Source organism: Manis javanica, chromosome 4, assembly GCF_040802235.1.
Source record: "Manis javanica isolate MJ-LG chromosome 4, MJ_LKY, whole genome shotgun sequence".
NCBI lineage: Eukaryota > Metazoa > Chordata > Mammalia > Pholidota > Manidae > Manis > Manis javanica.
The window spans coordinates 81,291,196-81,310,224 of NC_133159.1; the positions used below are offsets into that span (position 1 = coordinate 81,291,196).

Below are 19,029 nucleotides of genomic sequence, written 5' to 3' on the forward strand. Positions count from 1 at the left end.
GTGGTATCTTCTACTCAGAAGGAGAGCAGATTCTTAGTCTTAGAGGTGAGTCTGGTTTTGGAGTTGACTATGTGGCCTGGCTAGAGGTCCATACATAGAATCTGCAGGTGGGCATTGGTAAACTCATTCAGAAGGTGTCTGCAGCTGAGACGAGTTTGGGATCTTCATCATATGGGGATGAGCTGAGGAAAGACTGTTCAAACCTTTCCTGAAGGATTTCCTAAACTCTAAACTAGAAATAGGTTCATCATTTGAATCAGATTATTTTTTCAGTTAATGTATTTGAACCAATGTCCAAAAAAGTGTTGCCCAAGGAAGGGGAATGTTATGAAATGACTTAAGATGGTTCTAACTGTTCAAGTCCATGGCTGAAAGCAGAAGGAGTCTGCCTTAACTGAGGTGACTTGGAGGCACCGGACAGGAGCTGACGAGCTCCTGATGATCCTTTTCTACTCCCTGCATTGCTGTTTGAGATTTAAAATGGTAGCATTAGAACTCGATTCCTTGAGATTTAGCCTAACTGCAGTTAAAATCTATTCTCCCCTGCTAAGTAAGCAGTAGGGCTTAATATTTGCCTATTATATATGTGCTTTAATGCTAAGTTTCCATGACTTGGCTCTAGAATATTTAATTGCCTCCATATCTGTAGTCCCATAACTCTTGATTAATACCTCTATTAGGCTTCTAATTTAAGCTGTTAATATTTTTCTTTCCATGATATTCTCTATTAGACTGTCTCTCTAAGGACAGAGATGTCATTGTATTGATCACTGGATCCAGCATCAAACAAAATAGATAGATGTTCAGTTAAATTTTTGAGTGAGTGCATAATCATTTATGGAATAGCACCAGATTGGTCCTTTAAGGTTCAAAGTCTTTCTATTTTGTGATTGTAACATGTGTACCCTCCTGGGGAAGTAAATGATTTTATCATCTCTACTTTATATGCTAGGAATGCAAGCTGAAGGGGTTTAGTGGCCTGCATGAGGTCACACAGCCATGAAGATGTGGGGCTTGAACCTGGGCTTTCTCATCATAAGGCCTCCACACTCCTGCTGCATTGCTGAGCCTTCCCCAAAGAGAGGTTTGAAAAGGGAAGGAGCCTAAAAGCAGTGGGCCCCTCAGAGAACTATGGAGTAAATGAGATTTTGTCTCAGAACATGGAAGCTGGGAATAGAGGTGAAAAACTACATCCACTGCCAATTTTGTCCAGAGGAGCCTTGAAAGCTGACATTTTATAAAGACACCACTGAGCTCAGATTTCCATGGAGGGCAGGTCAGGAGTAATCCTGGCATTATGTGTTCTCAGGCCTGTGACCACAACATAAATGCCAGGGAAAGAAACCCTCCAGTCAGTTTGTGAACTCCACTTGAAAATGCAGGTGTGGCTGTCAAGAGCCAGGAAAGCAGAGAGTGTGAGTTACAAGCACAGATGTTAAATATTCATCTCAAGAAAGGTTCGTTGGGGTTTGTAATAGTACTGACTGCACTCTAACTTTTATTTTCTTGATTCAAAGAAAGGCTTCTGTTGCTGTGGCCTCCAAGGGAAAGATTTAAAATTATATGTTAAAGGGAAGTAAATGTTATTCATACTGGCAGAATTCAGTACACTTTTAATAATGGGCAGGTAAAGTGGAGCTTTAGGAAGTAAGTGCTATGATGGTTAAATTCATCTAATAGGGGCTGTGCTCTCTACCATTTTTAGGGCAAGAGTTCATTCACTTAGGCTCTGTCGGGTGGTGCATAAAGGTCAGGTTAAAATAAAAGAAGGAAGGAAGAAAAGAATGAAACGATGTAGTGGGAACAGTACTTCTGCTACCTGTTAAACATAGAGACTTCAGCCCTGGCTCCCCACCCTGAGGTAATGCTGACTGAGTGCTTTTGGACTGTTCCCCTTCTGGCCCTATAGCGGGCTGGGGTACATTGTGTATTAGGTTACAGCAAGGGTTTAAATATGGCAGCCAGTAAATGTTAGTGCCTTCTCTTCTTACAAGTTCTGAAGAACTGAAATTTGCTGCTCTGCTTCCTGTGGTTTCCTGAGTGTGGCGGGGGTAGGGAGTCCCTGACAGGGTCTCTGTGATTTCTCTATTTGATTGTATAAAGTTTGCTGCAAAAATCTTACATTTAGTTCTTTAGTTCCATCTCCCAGTACAGACACTTTCTTTCAAAGGTCTTTGGGAAAGGGGATGCCACTATGTGCCGTCATCATCTCCATAAAGAAGTCACGGAACGGCGGCGTCACCTTATTTCTTCTCCCTGCCTGCTGTCCTTCAGCTCCCTGACTACGGTTTTCCAGCACACAGCTCAGCTCTGCTCTCTCTTTTACTGCTTTTCCCCTTGTCACTCAGTCACTCAGCAACAAGAAAACCTGCGTGCTTGGCCAAATGACCTTTCCACGGTCTTATCCTTTTGTCTCATTCCACTCCATGATGACAGAGTGGAAAATCCTTGAAGGCAGGTGCCATACTTATCCATAATTTAAATGCACAACCAGACATCTTTTGGATATCTATTAAATTTTATATTCAAAACATTATAAAACTTTGATGGGATGAGCCCAGAAATACATTCTTCTCTCTTTTTGTTTTATTTTGTTTCTCTTTTTTAGCAGCTGGTGGAAATAGGAGAAGGTGGGGGTAGTCATTTAGATGGGTAAAAACATTTCTCTAAATGTCAATACTTATGAAACGCCATTTTAAACCTTTATAAATGATTACCTTCCTCAGTACTGATGAGGCGGTTCCACATTGCTGCTCAATTTATTTACTCAGGAGACCAATTTATTCCACTACCTCTGTACTAACTGTTTGCACTGACATCTAGGTCTGCTTTGAGCAAGCAACTGTGACAAGTTGTTTATTGAACTGTAAACAGGTATTGTCTGAATCTAAACAATGGCTTTATCTAATTAGGAGACCCTAGGCGTCATCTCAGCCCCGTGTGGCTATTCTAACCCAGTCTGGCATCTCCTGCAGATTTCCCATGCCTTTTAAAATCTCATGCTCACATGAAAATCCTTCATCACAAAGTGAAGAATAATCCTTATTTTGTCCTGTAACTACATACTGGTGCTTTGTGCAAAAAAGGCCTGACTATAATAAATGGAACAAGGATGGCCCAATTTAGAATGCCTGAATAAGAAAGGAAAACATGAATGAGATATAAAAAGAAAAGAAGGATGAATAAAGATGAACTGGGCCTGTAACTTCGGCTTGTAAAAATATCTCCTATAAATGAGCAAACGTTTTCCTACCAAAAGGGAACTCGGTGATGGCGATGAGAGTTTTCAGACAAAAATGCAGGTATGATGATGATGGAAAGCATAATGGAAGAGCTGGTGGGGGGGGGACATTAATTTTCCGGACTCAGATTGAAATAGAACACGTTCAAAAGCACTTGGGAACCCTCATCTTACCCGCCATTGCTTTGTGTCTGAAGATGCTAATTGGGTGCAGCAATCAATGTCTTTTGTTTTCGGCTGTCAGCACTTTTCTGAAGCTTTGCCCAATACTGGAGAGAGGAACTCTTTAACGGGGCTTTACTCTTCGGTAGATATTATTATTACAGTGTCCTCTTGGAAGGGGAGAATTAATTGCCATTTTGAAAAAAATAAAAATGTCACAGCAGTGAAATTTTCAAATGTGAGGCCGAACATAGATAGATATCGTTGTGAAGGAAATTGACAGAGGGGTGCTCCACTGGCATGCATTAAGAAGAAAAAGCTGTGTCAAAGTGAGCAGGACGATGAGATTTTCTTTTCAGTCACTATATGGGCACTGTTGATTTTCTCATAAAACCAGATTTTCCCATTCTTTCTGTCTCTTCCTAGGCATTGAGAGTTGCTTTCTTGGTGGCTTCCTTAACGATTTGTGTAATTGGTTTCACTCACTGAGGCCTAGTTGGTAGGTTCATTGTGAGTGCCTCATGAAATATGAATCTATTTAAAAATTAATCATAAATCAATATTAATTCAATAAAATATTTTAATCTGAGGCATGCATATTTTATATCTTCACCCAGACATGCCTATTGCAAAAGCCGTTTTCATGTTTCTGACAGGCTGTCCAGTTTTGCCTGTCGACAACATTGAAATATCCCTCTTTCGCACCCGGGCCCAGGGGTTTGCTCAGCTAGAGCTCCTCAGGTCAATGGTTATGTTTATTCAAACTGCTGAGGGAATGCAAATGTGCATGCTGCCGAGGAATGCAGCAAAGTTTACCTTGTTTAATGGAGTTTACAGTTTCTCTGGTCTCTGCCTGGAATACACTTTAAAGGGAGTCTCACACAATCTTATAGGTTAATCCTTGTTCACACCAGGTTTGACTCATATGGGACCTGGCACGCTGAGGCACCTGAAGGCTGTCCCTGACGAGGGACTGTAAGAGATGGACTGCCACCAATCTAGGCAGAATGAGCCAGTTGCACCCAGCTGATAAAACCAGAGATTTACTAGAGAAGACAGGCCAGCACTTAAATAGGCTTCTCTCTCTATTGAAACCCTGTCACTTGAATCAGTCATCTCCCCTGTCAGGCATCATCAGCTAAAACAATGGAGTGGTATCTGAGTTTAGCTGAAAAGAGGACTGCATCAGATAACAGGAAGGTGTTACTCTGATCAGTGGGGTTGGGTCCTCTTGTGTTTCCCTGCCTGGATTCTGAGAAGGTGGTTGCTACTCCACATGCAGGATAAAGCCATAAAGATTTTAGAGCTAAGGTAATGATAGTGAATTAGGATGGGGGAAAATAGTTTCAGTACTGATTCCATAAAGGAGTGGTAGATAATGGCTAAAAATATAATTTTCCTCCTATTGGGGTTTCTACCTTCATTTGTCTTTAATATGTCTGTGATAGCTGATGCCTAAGCTATGTTGGTGGACAGAAATAAGGCCCCAAAGAAGAAAATGTAACCTGAATGCATTAAAAATTCGTTGGCTATGGTTTCTTCTTGAGGGAGCAATGGTAAATGAGGCAATTAAATTACTGAATATTTTCAGTGCATGGCCCAAGCCCTGGAGAACAAGTCTATATAGGTTAGAATAGCCTCAAACTAGGAAGCACAGTGGAGGATTTAAATAAGATGCCTAACAGAAAAGAACTGAGTTCTTCACATCTCTGTGGGTCCCCAGAGCCATGTGCAGAGACTTGTGTGTAATAGGCCCTCAATAGACATTGTTGCTAAAGGAATGAATATGTATATATTCACTTTTGACAGTTATTTAACTTGCCTTTGCAGTGTTCTCTGGACACAAAACTGAGCCCTAGAATGACATATATGCCTAACTTTTCAGTAATTTATTATTGTTATTTTTCTTTTAGAAGAGAAAGTTGCAGCTTTGTAAAAATGTATTGCTGCTATATATTAAAGCTAAGGAAATGTCACCACATCAATCAGTCCCCATGACAGGGCTCTTTCTTTTGTGTGTGGGAGGGCACTGGCAATAAATGTTCCTTTTGAGGTGTCCTCTGGCATGGATATTACTCTCCTCTTCAATTTTTCCCCTTATTTCACCAGGTGGTTTACTTCTGAGTGCCATTGAATGAGTTCCCTGGTTCTCTTTCGTAGACCCCTTGAGCAGGAGGTGTGGATCAGTGCACCTGGAAGGGCTTGGGTCTGCTACTAAACCAAGAGATGGCCTTGATAGGTTGACCAACTGTTTGGTTTTGCCCCAAACTATCCCAGTTTTAGCACTGAAGTTCCCACATTCTGGGAAAGCCCTCAGCCCCTCAGGCAAAGAGAGATGGTTAGTCATCCCGGCCTTGGTGCTGAAGGTATCAGGCTTTTGACCTTAATGTTGTTGTGAGTTACAGGTGAATATTGAATCCCTGGAAATTACGTGGGTTTGAAGATTGAGGAGGACTGGGATGGATTTTATCATTTGGCTAATAATATGTAAAATAACAGTCATATGATTAGAAATCACTCACCTGGTCATCTTCTTAAGTTCCATCAGAATCACTAACCACCCTTAGGATCAATTTACAAGAAGGATCTAGCAGAGCAACCACAGCTTGTTAGCGGGGTAGGCAGGGTCAGGCATGCTCCTTCACGGAGGCTGGACAGCTCCACCTGTAAATCCAAGTTTCACACCCACCCTCCCTGCTTCTAATTAGTATGCTGAGGAGCACTCTGTGCTGAATAGAGATTTAAAAATATATAATTAATAGTGTAGTGTGCCATTTTTAGTGGAATTATATATTGGTATCTTCCTACGAGATCATGACTTCCTTAGGGCCAAGCATGCGGCCTTGTTTAGCCCTGCATTCTGTCCCAGACCTTGTGGCTTTGTGGGGTAGGGCAGTCTTTTATCTTTTGAGGGTGCTGCCTATGTAAGAGTTGGTATGTAAGAGCCTCACATTTGCAATGCTTCCTCCCCACTTTTCCCTCTTCTACATCTGGTCCCACCTTCCACTGTCACTGGAGCTCATTATGACTCTCTCTGATGTGAGTGGGTGGGGGAAACCTCAGTCATTTATATAGGAATGGAACATCAGGTCTCCTTGATTTTGGTCACGTGTGTAGGTGTTTATGTGTAGATGTACATGACTGTACATAGATGAGAAGAGGGACACATGGTGTCCTTATTTGTATTCAAGTATATTTTCATACAGACAGAATTTAATACCCAAGCACTAGTCTATTTCTTCCAAACCACCAGATCTACTGGGAGGAAAGGAAAAATATCGTTGTTCTATTGCCTAAAAGCAGATGTTGCAGCTGTTTGGAGAGAGGGCCTATGTAAATATCCCAAAGGAATGAGACTTTAAAGGATGATACTTTATTTAATAGTAACTGTTTTGGTTTCCAAGAATTTAATTTCTTTGTTGCTGAAAGCAGTATACATATTAAGGAAAGAAAAAGGGTGCAAATGCTAGTTTTGCTGTGACCTCAGAAAGGTAAATTAAACTTCCTCAACTATATTTTCCTCAACTAGGAAGTGAGGGAATGTCTATCTTGTAGGGTTTTTTGAGGTTTAGTTGGAAGTGTTGTATGAAGTAACAGTCTCTGACACAGGATGATGACTCTATTAATGGTTGCTGTTAAAAGTAAGAGAGAGAATTGAGTTTAGGTTAAGACAGGGCTTTCAAATATTAGCACTGTCTAGCAATGCAGTGGCTGCCTTGGGTGTTGGTGAGTCCACATCATGGGTGGCACTGAAATCAAGGCTGAATCTTATCTCCTGCAATGTAATAAAGGGAGCTTCTATATAACATAGATTTCTATTATTTAATAAACTGTATTGTTTGGTAATACTCACCTAAGCTTCTTTTAATAAAATCACTAGAATTAAAAGAAACTTTCTGATTGTTTTCAGGGTAGGTAAATAAAGTTGGCAAACTCAATGGACAAGAGGGGACAAAAACCTGTTTCCCAGTGTGGGGAGGCCGAGCCAGTGGTGCTCTTATTAGAATAACCTTTTATCCCACTTGTCCAGACCATGCTGGAAGGAACTGCAGAACAGAAGACTAGGGACCTGGGAGGTCTTGCTTCTGCTCTGTCTTCATGGCCCCCTGATTTCTTTAGTTCTATCCCTAGGATTCTGTCTGCTGTCAAAGGGCTAGTGAAGGGCTTCCAGAGGGGATGCCTCCAAGGTGTGTGTGGTCATTTAGTCACACAGCCCAGGAACCACCTGATGAAGTGGTGGTTATTCTGGGAAGGTTGACAGAGAAGGCTTGAGAGTGAGTGGATAGTAACTTCCAATGCTTGTGTGCATTGTGAGTTCCATTATACGATAGCTTTGCTATTACAGTATTTGAGAGGACTCCTGATAATGGTCTTTTTAAATGGGGCTCAAGATGATTACATCTTTGGTGACCTTTGAGTGTTTGTATGCGATGTGGAAAGAAAAGTGATAGTTGTACTGAACTTTGAAGAATATTTTGCTCATTTTAGTACTCTGGGTACCCTGGACTGTAATCTCTGTGTCTATTGGCCTAATGTCAATACCAGTTTTATTTGTGGTTTTAATATTAGAAAATACAATCTGCTCTTAAATCCTGATGTTTTAAAGATTGTTAAGGATGGTCAGACCTCAAGTTATCTACAGAAGCGATTATTTTATTTGAGAAGCAATTGAAATGCAATGTATTAGTTTGAGTTGTACAGCACAATAGTTCAATATTTTTATATATTGAGATTAATTATTTTTAACAAAAATTTGATGTTTACAAGCATTTTCCTTAAAACATATGGATGCCTAAATATTCAGACAAGTTTTTTGGGATAAAAGGATTTGTTTGCTACTTGGCAAATATGTATGAAGTGCTCTGACTGGCACCAAAGTTTCTACTCTGAGGCCCTCTAAGAATGTAGATCATCTAGTCCAGTGCTCTTCATCGTATCATGCTGTTTCTAGAAAATTCTCTGAGCAATTCATGCCTCCATTGAAATGTTTTCTCTCCCAATACGCTTCTCAGTCTACCTTCCCTCCACTTACTATAAGGAGACAAAGGAGACAGGCATTTAGCTCTGCAGGTCAGCAGCAGCTCCTCTGAGTGGAGTTCGTTTGGCTGGGGCCTTCCAAACTCAGTTCCTGGGGAAGCGCGGTAATTGCCCGAGTCTCTGTTTTCTCCTGATGCCCTTGTCCTTAATCTGGCTGGCTTCATTTCTAGTGTATTCTGTCTATCCTCATTCTTGCTTTTTAAAGTTCTCTCCACTCAAAAGCTCATTTTGTTTCCAATGCTCCTAGATCGTTTCCATTCTGCACATACTGTACTGGATAACATATTGACATTTTAAAATGCAATTTTATGATTCTATAGACATACACATAAGTTTCCCAGCATGCTGGCCACAGTGAACATATTTTCATCAGTAAAGGCAAGGGGCATTGATAACACAGATATCAGCTATTTGGAGAAACTCTCTTAACCTTAGTTGAATGACTTAACATGCTACTTTGGAATTACCATAATGCCTTTAGGAAAGACATTTATTTGGCTATGTTTAATTTTCTAAGGCAATAGCATCAAGAAGAAAAAAAAACAGGGAGGATTTATTTGCTCAATACTTTCTGTGGTGATATTTTTATTTTGTATTAAACATACATACTATATAAATTCAGTGCATCTGCATTTAATCATAGTTTAGGTAGATTTAAAATAACACATGCTATCGGCATAAGCGTGAAAATTGTTTACTGAACTTCTCCCTGTGCTGAGTCCAGACACTCCTAACTTAGAACAAATCACACATACAAAATGAAGATAAAATGCCAACATCAGAGCAAGGCAAGTAAACATTGTCATGAACGCTGCTGGAATAGAGGAAAGACCACTGGGCTTGGAGTAAGAAAAACTGAGTTTGCAACTCAACTTTTCTAATTAGTAGCAGTGGGACCTCAGATAAACCTGAGCCTTGCTTTTCTCACTAAAAACTAGGACAATGGATCCTGCCTTATTTCCTTTTATTTGTCCACTTATGAATTCATCACTCATTAAGCAAACATTTACTGAATGCCTACTATGAGGTAGGCATTTAGGTAAGTAAATAAACATAGTCTCTACTCTCATAGGTTGTTACAGAAGTCGAATGAGACAATCATAGCAAGTACTGACATTTATCAAGTGCCTACTATGTGCCATGGACTTTACATTATGATCTCTATTATATTATGTGCCAGGGATTTACATATATTACCTGTCATCCTTAAACCTTTTCATGTAATTCTTATCCCCTGTTACACATGTGGTAACTGAAGCTCAATTAAGAAACTCATCCAAATTTATGTAATTTGTAAGGGGCCTGACAGGGATTAAAACCAAGGCGGATCTCATTCAAATTACTCTGATTTTCCGGTAAAGCCCATCAATATGAAAGTGTTCACAAACATAAAGTGCCAAATAAAAATAAATATTATTTACTATTTTGTTATCCATATCCATGTGTGATGTTGTAAAAACAGACTAAAACCACAGTCAAATTAGGAAGTGGTTTTGGTCATGTTATTACGGAAATTCTCACTGTAATGCTTTAGGTTCCTGGTTTTGCAGTTTGAAATTTCCATTCTCTTTTTCCCTTTGGCACACATTGCTGCTGTTCTTTTTCTGTTGACAGATCATGTCTGGGCTCTTGGTCACCACATTATTAAAATAAAAATTGAAATGTTATTAAAAGAAATTGAAATGGTTTCATTGGAGAATCACTGTGTCAAGGAGGTTTTGTAGTTATTTGGTGATGAAAATGACAATTTCTCATAAAAATTCAGGAAGTCTTTTTTTTTGAAATATATGTTACTTAACTAATTTAAAATGGCTACTTTTAGGTCACCAAAAAACTCCAAATGTAAGAATAGTGTCTGGGGTCTGTAACATTTTCATTTTATTTAATAATGGTAGCTTTGAGTTTATTTTAATCTCTTGCCCTTTGGTATTTGAGTCTTGACAGGGAGCTTCTGTCCACTGTGAAGTTTGTCTCAGTATTATAGCTTGCCTTAAGCAGGAGTTTTTTTCATATGTCTTTGAAAGCTAAATAAGGTCCCCAGTTTTTAGACACAACATACTTATACTATCTCAATAGCTTTATTGAAATTTTAATTGAAATACAACAACCAGAAAATTGCAAAAGTATAAGTGTGTTTCTGCTATATGGATCATTGCAAATACCCCAACTCCTCATTCATGATGTTTTTCAAGTATACTGCTCAAAAGTAACCACTATTTTGATTTTTATTACAAGATATTAGTCTTCTCTGACTTTGAACTTTATATGCACGGCAATAGAATCCTACTATTTGCCATGGACTTTACCTTATCATCTCTATTGTATTATGTGCCAGGGATTTACATACCTTATCTGTCATCCACACTTAAACTTTTTCAGGTCATTCTTATCCCTGGCAATAGTTTATACCTTTTTGTGTCTGGCTTCATTCATTCAACATTATGTTTGTGAGATTTATCCATATTCTGTTTAACAGAAATTTATCTTTTTTGCTGTATAATGGTTTATTGTATGATAATACCACAATTTATTTCCTACTCATTCCACTTGATGTATGCATTTCAGTAGTTTCTAGTTTGTAGCTGCTAAAATTACTGCTGCTTTGAATATCTGCATATATGTTATTTGGTACATGTATGTATACACTGCTCATGGATATAGACTTATAGATAAAAATTTTGGGGTATTAGATTATTAATATTTTATGCTTTAGTAGATATTGCTAGTTTTCCAAAATGTTTATATTAAAAATCTCACCAGAAATAAATGAGAATTCCTATTGTTCTATACCCTTATGAGACCTTCTTCTATTATCCATTCTAGAAGGATACAGTGCTATATCTTTGTGACTTTAATTTACATTTCCCTAATGATTAATGAGATTGAGCACTTTTTCAATTTTATTGGCTGGAACCTGTGAATGTGTTAGGTTACATGGCAAAGGGGAATTAAGGCTGCAAACAGAATTAAGGTTGCTAATCAGCTGACCTCAAAACAGGGAGATTATCCTGGGGAGATTATCTAGGGGATCCCAGTGTAATCACAAGAGTCCTTCAGAGTGGAAGAGGGAATTGGGGGAGAGAATCAGAGATGGCAGGGTGAGAAGGACTCAGCTCAGTGTTGCTGGCTTTGGAGATGGAGTAATGGGGCCATGAACCAAGGAATGCCAGCAGCCTTTAGAAACTGGAAAAGGCAAGGAAATGAATTTTTCCCTAGAACCTCCAGAAGGAATGCAGCCCTGCTAACACCTTGATTAGAACAGTGAGGCCCATTTTTGACTTCTAACCTACAGAACTGTTAAAGTGAATTTATTGTTTTTATCCAGTAGTTTTGTGGTAATTTGTTACAACAGTAGTAGGAAATTAATGTCACTTTGAGATGTGGTCCCTCCTTTTTCGTTCTTTATCATAGAGAAGGTATAAATTTACTGTTCTGTGTTTCTTAAATGATGGAATTTACTAGTGAAGCCATATGGGGCTGAGGTTTTCTTTGTTAAGATTTTTTAATTAAAGCATTTGATTTGCTTCATAAGTATAGGATCACTCAGATTTTTTATTTTTTTATCTTAGCTTTGGTAACCTCTATTTTTCAAAGGAAATCTCTTCTAAGCTAATCAAATTTATGTGTATAAAGTACCTCATGATATCTTCTTTATGAAATGTAAGATTTGTGGTGGTGCCCTCTTTTCATTATTGAAGTTGTAGTGTTTGATTTTTCTCCCTCTTTTTTATCTTGATGTATTATGGAAAAGTCTTGCTAGAAATTTGTTACTTTTAATGTTTTTTAAGCAATCTACTTTTGGCTTTGTTGATTTTTCTCTATTATATGTGACTTTTATGTTTCATTAATTTCTGCTCTTTAATATTTCCTTTCTTCTAATTTTTCATTTAACTTGCTGTTTTTTTTAAAGGTATACTTAAATCACTTATTATTCAGTCTTTATTCTCTAATATATATGAATTTTAATGCCATACTTATTATTTTAAGTACTTCTTCTGCTACAAATCACAAGTTTTGATATTTTTGTTTCACTCAGTTAAAAATATTTTCTAATTTCCTTCCTGACTTTTCCCCATAAATCGTTTAGAAGTACATTGCTTAATTTCCAAGTATTTGAGAATTTTCTAGTTATCCTTTTGTCATTGATTTCTAAATTATTTCCACCTTGGTCAAAGTACATGTTCCCTTTGATTTCTGTCCTTTGAAATGTGTTGGGGTATGTTTTATAGGCAACCATAGTGTCTGTCAATTTTGGTGTTTATTTTGCATTAAAAAGATATTCATTCTGGAGTCATTGTGAGTAGTGTTACACATAAGTCAAATAGGTTTAGTTGTTAATGTTGTTCAAATCTTCTGTGTTTCTATGATATTTCTACATCTACCTATCTGACCAGATATTGAAAGGTGTTTTTACATCTACTATGATAATGGATTTATCTAGTTCTTTTCATTCTGTCAGTTTTTGTTTAGCTTTTTGGGACTGTTATTAAGTATGCACAATTATAGAATTATATGATTTTCTTTAGAGATTGACCTTTTCAACTTCAGAAATGCCCCCTCTTTATCCTTACTAATCCTTCTTACATTAAATTTACTTTGGTATTAGTTTCACCCTGATAGCTTTCTTTGGTTATCATTTGCATGATACACTGGGCACCCCTTGTACCCTCTCTTATATTCTCTTGGCCTTACATTTGCTTGCAGCATTAATTGGGATTCTAGAAATATTGATATTGAAATAAAATTTTAAAAATTCTTTCTAAAAATAGACTTGAATCATCATGCCAACTAGTCTCATATACCAAGTGAATAATGTTAGAATAATCAATACCAGTATATGTCCTAGTGAAGTTACTGTACCTGAATGTTAACAATTTTTTTCAAGAATGTTTTCAAGAGAAAACCCAAGTTATGTACAAAGGGGAAAATATCAGGTTGGTATTAGATTTATTCCTGTAAACTCAATGCTAGAAAATGGTATCTGATGCATTCAATAATTTTCAAATGAGTAGGTGTTCCTTGAAGCGTAACAAACAAACATGTTTGTGTTCAATAAGTTTAGGGATACAGAATTTAACAAAGCAAATTATCCATATTTAACTGGTTGGCATAATCCAGGCAAACTAGAGATAAATCAAAATAAAAAATTTTGAAATAATGAAAATGCAATAAAAAATACTAGCGATGAGCATTTAATCCACCTAAATAAAGAACTAAAATAAGAAATCTGCCTCAATTAATGTATTATAAATGTTATAAGCCTTAACAATATACAAATAAAATAAAATAATCAAAAGGGGAAATTTAAGTGTTCCCATTTCATACTTTCTTGCAGCAAGGAATCAAGAGATTCCATCTAAAATTACACATTTAGTTTAAAATATATAATAACCCTACCTCCCAGCATTTTTCATCACACTTTTAACTTTAGTGAGACTTTTTGTCTTATTTACTTAGTGCAAGTGTAATCAGAATTACTATTGTATATATGGGGAAAGAGATGCCTGAAAATGGTGGTCTCCAGTTGTTAACCATGGCTATTTAGGGATGGTAGGTTTTGATGATTTTTAAAATCTTACATTGTTCTTTCTCTTATTGCTTGACCTTTTCTTTTCTTATAATGCACTTGCACCACTTTTATAAAATACATGAAGCAATTTTTCTGAAGAAAAAATTAAATAGAGACAGCAACAGAGCCATCTTTGGCTAGATGAATTTTTTCTCACCTTTTTCTAAATTACTTTTAGGAAGACACTTTGTACTTTATCTTAAAAGACACTACTGACTGAATTATTCTTTGTCATGGTGAGCTTGATGTGATCAATTTTTATTTGGGTATCACTGATGAAGAGTGACTTCTTTTTCTTTGCAGCTCCTAGCATTCTGTATCATTCAGTGTAACCTTTCATGTCCAGCCTTCTCTGTTTTAAGTCAGGGCTGTCATCTCATCTCCTTAGATCTATGAACAGACAGTGTCACCCAAAAAGACACTGTCTGAGGAGCAAGCTGGCGGTGGGGTGCTACTGGTTTGAAAGCTCATCAGATTGATAGCCATTCCGCCATGGTCTATAGTACAAAGAATTAAAATGCAAAGTACCCCATTTTTTGATGGAGGATGGGGAGGACAGGAAAAAATGGCTCCCAATTATTGAGTGCCTGCTGTATACCAGGCATGGTCATGGCAACCTTGTGAGTTAGGCGTTTCCAATCTCATTGTACATGTGAAGAAACAGAAACTTGGGGAGGGTGGATGATTTGCCTGTGGCCATGTGGCTTGTAGGGAAAGCTCATACTCCACCATGCCTGCTCACTACCTCTCTTGCTGCTGTGGAAATGTTCCCATTTGCTTTTAAATATTTTTACAATTTTTTTTTTACTGCACTTAAAACAAATCTTAAAGTTTCACCTTTGATACAGATAGTAAATTTTTATTCTAAATTGTTTTTATTTTATGAATTTCTACAGAGACAACAGAAGCAGGTGATTCCAGCCAGAATCAAAATTTAATGGAGAAATGAGATCAAACCTACAAAGAGTTAATTACTCTAGCTCTGAGTGCAGTGTTCTTAAAAGAAAAAAAAAAAACCTGCTTTATCCTGGCAAGAAGCCTGTAAAAATGGGACGATCTGTCACAGACTCACAGAACACAGTAATTAAGGTCTGAAACGCTTCCCAAAGAACAGGAAGAGTTCAGTCAGAGTTAACTGTTTAAACAGCATCCCTTGTGAAATGGCATTGCCACTGTATGTTTTTAGATCGAATTGATTTAATTTCTTACTGTTTGCTCCTAAGTAGGAATTAGAGCCTCCATTAGGAATTGCTAGTAAGTGCCCATTCTGGACTCTCTTAGCCCAGGATGGAAGAAGAGGGAAGAACTGATGTAGAGTGCGTGTTATGTATGCTGCAGCCAGAGCCTGGTCACGGGGTTAATGTTTGCAGCAGGCAGGAATAATGAACAATTAATGAACCCACATGGTGTTTACACGTCTCATTTTGAAACTAATCATTTTATGCTCTAAGTAAGATGTTATGCTTTCACAAAAGCATTACACTTCCCAAGTAAAAAAAAAAGTGTATATTGTTCCAAAAGTATGCTTAAATTTCAATGTTTCATTTCACAGCAGAGTCCCAGTCAGTCAACACATTGATGTAGTGACACTGGTAACTCACACATGTTGGTTTAATTTAGTAACAGTTAATTTCTTTTTATCATAAAACAATTACCTGAACTCAGCTTCATGTATTGGTCCATTGTACTTCCTTGTTGCTGTTAACCAGTGTTTAGGCTTCACCCATGATGTCTACTCCACCTCTAAGATATAGTAAATGAACAAAATGTTGAAACTGTCATTTCCCTCTTACTAAGGACAAGAGGATTGCCATTCTTCTCAATGCACTGGCAGTTGGTTTCTATATGCATTCACAGTCATTTGTTGCTTGTATTAAAGGAGAGATTTGGCCAATCATATTTAAGTCTAATGTGAATTGTGAACAGAAATATGTTATTCACTTTCTAAAAGCAATTAACTAGTTCAGCTACCTGATAAAAATAACAGCTAGTATTTGTGGAGGTTGTATTTTTTTGTGAGATACTAAGTCCTTTTGTGCATTGTTTTTTTAAAAAAATATTTTCAACAACCTATTATAATTATCCCTGTTTTACATGTGGTGAAATAACATGCCCAAGGTCAGATGAAACAGGGTTTCACACCCAGATAGTTTAACCATGTAGGGTTGATTGCTGTGTCATATGTCTGCTGTAGAGATATGAATGGCAGATGATCTTAGCCTGTGCATGAAAAGACCATTTAATTATTAGAAAGTAATAGGGAACCTTTTAAGGGTCTCATCTTATGTCTCAAAAGTGGCAGATTAACTAAGAGGATGTGTCTCATGTCTCTACTAGCAAATTCTGGACCATTCATATCATTGAAATGAGTTTTGGGTTTTCACGTGCTTATTCTTCATTTCTGACTACTGAGATATCATGCAGAAGCAGAGCAAACGGAAAAGTCAAGCATTTGTAAAACTAGAAGTACAACCTCTTTCTTCATCTCATTCCCTCCTTGTTCTTCTACTCTTGTAAAATTTATTTAAAAGTCTCATCACCATCTCATCTATGGGTATATCATGTTGCTAATCCATACAATCCATTTTCCTTTCAAAAAGTTTCTCACATTTTAAAATTCAAATGAATCCAGACCATGAACCATTTTATTTTTCTTAGTGTGATCCAAACTCTTTGGAGAAACTCTGGCCTCTGGCACAATATTTTCTCAGTCACAAGAGTTTAGTTTCCTATGATCTCAGTGGTATTTAACAATAAATCCTGAACTACATGTTTAGTAAAAGCAGTGGAAAAAAATGGATGTCAAGTCCATTAATCACAGATGAAAAAATTCTCCGGGTTGGAATGTCAACCAGGCATTAGCTCTGCCTTGCACTATAAAATCTATTCAAATGACCTCCTGATTAGGTCAGCTTGTCCTTCTGCCCCGAGATATTTTAAAAACAGAAACTGCCAGTTAGAGCTATAATCCTTGTGATACTGTAGGCTGTGTGTGGTAGATACTTGGTCACAGGGACAACATAAGCAGCTCCTGTGTAGCATTTGTTCATAACTGTCAAGTTGACCAAATCATACACAAAATTGATTTTAAAAAAAGCTTCCTGTTTTGCAGAGTATATATGGCCATTAGATGAGAGGTATTTCAGGGTAATTTAAAATAGTCTGAAAATATGCATTTGCAACTGAAGATGTATTTAAAATGGATTTTGGGAAAAGTAAAAGTAAGTGAAATGGTGTTTTCTTATATACTAGATAAAAGGAAGCACTAAGAAAAAAAAATCTGAATTGTACCTTTCAAAATTGATATGGTAGAGAATGTAATGTCGGCATTTGTGACTGTATTAGAAATGAAGTGATATTAACTGCTAACCATTTGAAAGTTGCAAATGCCCATTTGTGAATTCCTGGTGTAAATGCACAGCCTCACAATCAAGTATTTACAATCTGTGAATCACTAAAGACTTGGTAGGCAACGTCTTGTCCCTGACAGATGCTATCCACATTCCTCAGTTCTCCCGGTGGCGTTCAGAACCAGAGGCTGCTTCTGGAAAGATGGAAAATAAAGACTCCAAAAGGCTTAAATTCGAATTGCTTTAAAATGAAATGCATTTTAAAAATGTGCTTTAGTGCTGCCGTAAAATGATGCTATTGTTGTGTTTGTCATACTTCTGTTAAAAATGAGGCCATTTACACAGAGAGAGAGAGAGACAGTGAGCTGGGAGGGAGAATTGGAAGATGTTGAAATGTTTGATGATATTCTTTTCCTTCCTGGGCACTGGGATATTCCGCAGTTGTCATTCACATTAGCAGAATGTAGAACATTAGCTGATCAATGCCAGGATGCCCACATGGGAAGACCCAAGACTACTTTGCCCATCATGTTAACCTTTTGAGTGCCACACTGGTATGGATTTAATGTGTATTGAGGAGTTAAAGGGAGCCATTTAGTAGGAAATATGATTCTGTAAAATGTGATGAGTAAATCTGAAGTCTAGTAGTATCATAATGTCGGGGGCAGCCTCTGTTCCCCAACAATTCTGCTCTTGAGAGGGACATCCTTTTCACTTCCTGCTTTGTATTTCTCAATGTGAAAATGAGACCATTCTACCTCCTCATCATCCCCATTCCTCTACCTTCCTGTACAAGTACTCCTGGAAGAAATCTTTGGGGGACCAAGAACTTGAAAAAGCCTGTTTGTTCACAGCTGACTCTTCTGGTCTCTATACCCAATGAATGCAAGATTGTTTATCAGAAGATCCATTTCATTTAGGGACTTAAAAAAAAAACTTAGGCTGTGTTCTATACGTATCCTGGAGATATTAGTTTGAAAATGAACATAGTATTTACAAGTTTATTCTTGGGGACATATAATTTTCTTGTATTTATTTGAAACAATTCCTTGGCATCTCCATTGAACCAGGAACCTTGTGTGGCATACAGAGCAAATAAAATATAGTTTTTGTCCCCCAGGGTCTTACACTACAGGGTCACAGTAGCATGATTATTTGAACTGAAAGAAATATGTCCAGTTCTTCCTTCCTTTTCCCCAAAATTAGCAGAAAGATAAATATGTAGAACACTATACCATCTATTCCAAGGATAATAAGTAGCAGTATTTAAAAATAACATTTTGACTAGGAATTGGGAACAGAAAGTCCTTTCTGTAAAAAAAAAATAGCCTCCTCACCTGTGCATTCTCTCCTCTTCCTTCATTTCCAGCTGTTCAGTTCATAGATACATTCACTTATTTATCAAGTTTTCTTGAATTTTTCTGTTTTTGTCCAAATCAAGAATACGAACATCTCATGGAGGAGGCAAATATAAACAGGATATTTTAAACCTAATTAGTTTGGAGAAGTATGAAGAAAATGCTGTGGGAACAAACAAGAGGCAAAACCAAACATGGCTTGGTGAAGAACTGAGAGCAGTCTTTTTGGAGGAGATGCTAAGAGTTGTCCAAGTAAAGAAACAAGGGAGGAAGTAGCCTGAGCAGTGGGAAAAGCGCATACAAAGACAGAGT

General features: G+C 37.4%; 1 long non-coding RNA gene across 2 annotated transcripts in view; it reads right to left on the minus strand.

Annotated features, from left to right (window-relative positions):
* The window catches only part of LOC140848710 (uncharacterized), a 68,121-nt gene extending 61,728 nt beyond the window's left edge, over positions 1-6,393 (minus strand). For both annotated transcript variants that reach the window (XR_012129820.1, XR_012129819.1), the window contains exon 1: positions 5,926-6,393. This is a non-coding gene — a long non-coding RNA (uncharacterized lncRNA). The remainder of the gene's footprint in view (positions 1-5,925) is intronic.
* Positions 6,394-19,029: the final 12,636 nt, after the last annotated feature.